Genomic DNA, 6,626 nt, shown 5'->3' on the forward strand with positions numbered 1-6,626 from the left:
GTCAATATTTGTGAGACTTTCTTTAGAATGCTGAAAGTTGCTAGGTATGTGCCAGGTTGATGCAGGTAAATCCTGAGATGCATGGTAAATCCGTGCTGTTCAAAACCAGTCAGCATTTGCAGAGAATAAGAGAACTTTAATGAGGACCTCAGGAGCAATGATACTGACCTAGGTTGATGACTTCAATGATGAAATTTTGTTTCAGACACAGGCCACTCAGTGTACCAGAATGGTGGTCTGAATAACACTATCTGGTTTTTAAATTGGACATTGCTAATTTCTGTTATAATAAACTGTTTAGGATATAATTTTTTTAAAGGTCATGTCTTTAACCTAAAAAGCTTAAAAGAAGGGAGTGGAATCACTTGTTCCACAGGATATTTAAAGCTAAGGAGTTCCAATAACCTCGCATATGTTGAATGAAAACTGTTAAATAATTCAACAACTAAATAATAACTTGGTACTTCTGAATTGCAAAGTGATTGCTGCAAACTATTTTCTCAGGTAGCTGAAGATTTAAAATAGATAATTCTAAAGGTAAATCAGTAAAATCTTTTGATAATTGGTATCCCAGATCACTTGTGTGCCTGAGAAAATAAAAGGTTATGCCAGGGGAGGGAGCAATTCAAGAACAAAGGAGGACATGCTCCTAAAAATGGGAATGCCGGTAATTGACCTTAGATGGGGGTGGTTATGGTTATAGCAGAGGCCCTGTGGAGAAATGGTTCTGATGTCTTACATTGACACTCGATCTTCTGTGTTTTTTTTTCTAATATCCCCAAATCATGAAATGCTACCTGCCAGTCAAACAATTGTTAGTCATTTATCTCAGGCTGCAGTAATGCTTATGATGCCTTTCATAATGTTACAGGACTTTGGTAAATCTAATTTCCTGTTGACCTCTACCCTGTTTCTATGACTGTTTCCTGGAGGCCCCATTCCAGCTGCCATAAAACTTTCGTCTTAATACTTAGAAAGACACTTGTTCTTGTTTATTTGTAGCAGATCCCATCCTGTTGCACGTATACTTTTCCTAGACATTTTAGGTCAAAATTGCTTGCTAGAGCATAAAATAGGCCAAAGACGGGACACCACATGTTGCAGACTGCCTTCAGCTGGGGTGGTGCAGTGGAACACTCACTGGATAAATGTGTTAGCAGTGTGTTCATTACCCAAGACTGTACAGTACTTTCTGCCATGCTCACCCTCCTTGATTGAGGGTGCCTGTCAGCACTCAAGAGTGTGGGGAAAACATATTTTAATAGTATACAGTATTATGAGTTAAATATTGAACATTTTTAGGGAAAGCATTATATGTGTGATAGTGTTAAAACAGGATATATGTAGGTGGTAAATTTATATTTAATCATTCTGTCATGTTTCAACAAACCTGATTATCTGAATTAAGTAATTACTAACTGATACTACTGTCTTAACAGTGACTAATATTCTGTGGGATAACCTGTTGGTTGAAAGCCTTAAAAATCATAAAATATGCACGAAGCTGAATAGAAAAGAGTGAGTAGAATATATATTGAACCAAAAAAAAAGAGTAATTTGAAAATTATAAAATTCTTGAAGTAGGTATACAATTATGTTTTAATGTAAGTATATATATCCGAAGATGCATAAAACTCATAACCATCATAAGAGTGAATTCTTTGATTCTGTCTTTGTTAGTTATAAAGCCATTTTCAGTAGAAATGTTTTGATGCATGGCCTGTTTCATGCTCATTTCTTACAATCCTGCACTCAAGTTGACCACAGCTGGGAGGACAGGGAACTGAGTAGTTTTCCACTAAGGTTTTTCAGTTCATTATTCTGATATTAAGTTAACTAACTCGTTTTATGTCATCATATTTCTACTTTAAATATATAATAGGACAGCTTTGCTTGGAATCAGCATTCTAGGTAGGTTTCATAGCAGTGCATTAACTTATTAAATGGACTTGGGACAGATTCTGGTAACATTGAACCTGAGAGTGTCTTTGCTTCCCTCCACTTGGCTGCTAGGATCAACTCTATTATGAGTTTGTGGGGGTCTTGGTATAGAAAACCAGAGCAGGGGTTTCTCCTGCATGGGCTGCCAAATGCTGGTAAGAAAGGCTGGAAAGCTGCAGATCTTGGGGAGACTTCAGTTTTGAAATCCTGTGGGTTTCCGAATGGAAGTTTGATATCAGTTGCACAAAAATATGTCAGCTCTCCCTGACCTCTAAAAGGCTGAGAAGGAGCTGAATGACCTTAATGTTCCTTGCTGCTCGAAGAGGAGAGAATTCAGGAAGACCATGTACAGAGAAGCTTCCTGCAAACTTCCTCGAAGGAATTCGCAGCGAGCCTACTTCACATTCCACCTCTGGCATTTCTGATGCCCCATATTAATTGCAGCATTGTTCTTAGTGCCAAACAACTGGAGACAAAGTGAACACAGTTCATAATAGGGGAATGGCTAAATAAATAATGTACCATTCATACCATGGGAGATTGACTAGCCACTTCCTTAGAAAGGAAGAACCAGATTTATGCCAGTAAATTAGAGGGATTTCCAGGAAGTATTGTTTTGTGAAATAAATGAGATGCAGAAAACTAAGTAAAAATACCACATTTTTGAGAAAAAGTCCTATCTCACTTTCTTGTGCATGAGTTTCTGTATGTGACTTTCTATACATGAATTTGTGTGCATATGAATAGGTGCATCTCTCCATATCGGATTAAATGAGTAGCGAGAAAAACGTGAAAAGAAACCTATTAGCTTAAGATGGGTTATTTTGATGGTGGTGGAGAGCAGGTGTGGGGGACTAATAGAGAAGAAATGAAGAGGAGAGAGAATGAAGGTAATACAGCCAAAAGGAAAGTGGGGAAAATTGCACTAATTTTTTTTAAATAGGTAAAATGAACCTATATTCCTTTCTTTGGCATGGTAGAAGTCATCCTCTTATTAAACCATCCCAATTGATAGCTATTCTGTTCAAGTACTCGAGGTCATATAGTACAATATTGAAGTTGGCTCTCTTAAGATCAACTGCCAGTGGTCAAATCCCAATACCACTGCTTCTTGGCTACATGACCTTGAAACATTAAGAAGTTACTTAACTTCTCTCTGTGCTTCAGTTTCCTCACCTGGATGATAGCCTACCTCGTGGGGTAATTGTGAGAATTAAAGAGATTAAAATGGGTTAAGTGCTGAGAGTAATACCTGGTAGGTAGTAAGTATATAATAAGCGTTAGGTATTATTACCCAAAACCAACCTTTTAGGAGTTGAGAAGCACTTTGACTATTTGAATGTATATTTGGCAGACTACACTGAGTTGATCATTTATGGACCAGAATAGGGGAGAGTATTAAAACTTTTACCTGGCTCCTGTGTTTACAGAGCACACAGTGAAGTTGGAGAGAGAACATATACACAAAATAACTACTATATAATATGTACAGGGTAAAATATCAGTGAAAAAATATAGCACAAATTGAGTAATTAGTGAAAGGAGTACTTAGATCATTGTATTTAGGTAAAGGTTGGGGAAGTTTTCTAAAGAAGATTTAGCTTATTGTTTTTTTGCAGATAGGGGCTGTAAAGTACATGGTTCTCAAAGGGATCTGTGACTAAAAAAGACTAAGACACATTGTTATGTGTCTTAGTCTTTAGGTAAAAGGTGAAAGTTGTGCAGATAGGAATTTTGTTCCTTTCCTTATTGTGTACATAGTTTGAATTGGTGCATCAGTATATTTATGTCTCTCCTCTTCCTTTACACCTCATAGACTCTATTCATGTCTGTGAGGCTAGCCACTTTCTAAATGCTAATAAGAAAACAAGTTTAACCAAAGAAACCTGTAATTTATCCTACTTTATGCTATTTGAGGGTTGGTTTTGTTTATTTGTTTTTTGGAAAATGAAGGAGTTTTCAGTCTAGTAAGTTTTCCCCAGTGGACTGCTTTCTCTACCAGCAGCTCTTTTAATTTTTTAAGCCAACATATAACTTAGACTTATTTGAATTGATATCTTATGAACCTAAGTTATTTCCTTCATAAACAGTTGACTTTAAGTTTATTGCCTTATTGTGGTTTGTGATGCCAATATTACCCTTTTATCAAGGTTCGAATTTTCATTCGAATCATTGTCAGTCATTTTTTCAGAAAATACTGAAAAAAAATTAGCTAGATATCAGACATTCTGCTAGGCTTTGGAGTTAGAGAGATAGGAATAATACTAGAGGAACTCTCATTTAGTGGGAAAGGTAGAAGAATAAAGGAACAATTACAATAAAATGTGACCAGATCCACGATAAATGTTTATACCATAGAGGCAGAAGGTTAAATTAGAATCAAGAGTTGCAGCAAGGACAAAGGGAACTGGGGGGGGGGGGGGGGAAATGAACCAGGGTAGGAAAGTATTCCACAGTTAGTGATAACTGAGTTGAGTTTGAAAGGATAAGTGCAGATTGTCCAAGGGAAGAGGAAGAAGAGCATTCTAAAGACAAAAGCACAAGAGCATGGCAAATAATTAAATACAGCTAGAATATAGAGAGCAAGTGGGAATATTGAATTAAGGCTAGAGAATTACATATATGATGTGTGTGTACGTGTGTGTGTGTTATATACCCACATATATATCACATGAATAGATTTATGTAGAATATTAAAAAGTAAGAAGTTAGGATTTTATGTTCATGGATGAGGAGATATCAAAGTGGCAATTGAGTCTGCATTTTATATGACACTAAGATTATTGGAGGAATTGAAGAGTCGAGACTACTACTCACTCTGAAGACCAGGGGAGAAATGATGAAGGCCACAAATAAGACATAACAATAAAAAATTAAAAAAGAGAAACTGTTACATTTGAGAGGTATAGAAAATAAATTTGGTGAGTATAGGATGAGGGTGCCAAAAAAAGGGGAGAAGCTGTGATGGCTCCTCAGGTTCTGTGAATGGTGACATATTTATGAGCAGTTTGGAGGTGTGGGAGATGATGAGTTTGAAATGTCTATGAGGCATGGAGATCAAGAGACACTGATTAAGTGGATATGTGGGTCCAGAGATATGGGCTGGGAATAGAGGTTTGGAACTTATCAACACACATAGATGGTATTTGAGGCTTTTGGTGTGGATTTTGTACCAAGTGAATACGATGGTGACTAGGAGACTGATAGAGAGCAGCCAGAGAGAATAGCAACCAGGAGGGAGTGTCATAGGCAATGGAAGGAAAAAGTTTTGAGAAATAGGAGGCTGTTAAATACTACAGAGAGGCCCAAATAAGTTAAAAACTTGAAAGTATTCATTGGGTTTGACAATTAGGCAGTCATTGGTAACTTGGTGGCAGTAATTACAAGCAAGTAGGGGGTGTGCAAGCCATGTGCAAGTGTGTTAAAGTGTAAATGAAGACTGCAAATGTAGACCACTCTCAATAAACTTGGCAGTGGGAGCATAGAAAATTACAATTAACATTGAAATTAATTAGAAAAGGACCTGCTTTTCAAAAAGATTTGCATTTCTTTACCTACTCTAAAATTTGCATTGCTTGTATAGTTTCTACATTAATTATGTCATTTGAAGTTTTTAAAAGGCTATGAATTAAAGAGGAGAAAGCAGTAGCTGGGGAGTGGGGAAAGATAAAGGAGGAGGTAGGACTGTGGTTCTCTCACATTGAGTCACCTGGACACCTTTCAAAAAATATCCATGCTTTGCCCTTACTCACCTATTTTCATAATCTCTGCAGGTAGGGCCTAGGCATTGACTATTTTTTAAGAGGTCCAGGTACCTTGATACCCACTGAAGGTTGAAACCACTGAGAAAAGATTTTTCTCTTAAGATGGGAGTGACTGAAGACTGTTTAAATACTGAGAAAAATGAACAATCTATAATTTATATAGCTTATTGATTATATGTTATAATTTATTGATATGAGATACCATTAGCTTATATCAGAAGATACTGATACTAAAGAATTAAATAGATCATTGACTGGGGGTTAAGAGACATATGCACTTTATTTCTGACTGTCACCAATTTGCTATATAATTTTGTGCAAGTCAAAAAATATCTACACATGTATACAGTGTGGAGGCTATGATTCTGTACCTAAGGACCATTTCCATCTCAATTTCATTTTATTTTTCATCTACTTCTTGAGCAGAATCATGGCTCTCTAGAGTAAGTATCTAATTTGTATCTGCAGTTAAATATAGTTCCAATTCCAATTAATCTTAGGATGTTTCCTTAATTTTCCTTTTCTTCCATCTCTGAAATAAAAATTTCAAAATGTTTACAGGATGAAGCACATCCTAAGAACTGCATGGCTTAGAGGAAATTCATACTGCGTTTACTGCGTTCTCTTCTACTCTCAACATTCATACCCCAGGGAAATTTATTTTTAAATTAGTTTGTTCAATTTTGGAAAAACGTGTTTTAAAGCTGAAAAGAATGAAGATTCATCTAGTTCTGCATTCTCATGTTGAAAGAGGAGGACACAGGATCAGAGAAAGTTAGCAACGGAGCATCTTATTCCCCCATTCTGTGCCTTCTATACTAGTCCACTCTTTGGCAGATGGGAAGCCTACATAAGCAGTGACACAAAAGCATCCAGCCTGTGTTGCCTTGGTGACATGGGAAGCTTCAGAAGCACCACAAA

This window comes from Monodon monoceros, unplaced genomic scaffold, assembly GCF_005190385.1.
Source record: "Monodon monoceros isolate NGI ecotype Baffin Bay Population unplaced genomic scaffold, NGI_Narwhal_1 Super_Scaffold_14, whole genome shotgun sequence".
Classification (NCBI taxonomy): Eukaryota; Metazoa; Chordata; class Mammalia; order Artiodactyla; family Monodontidae; genus Monodon; species Monodon monoceros.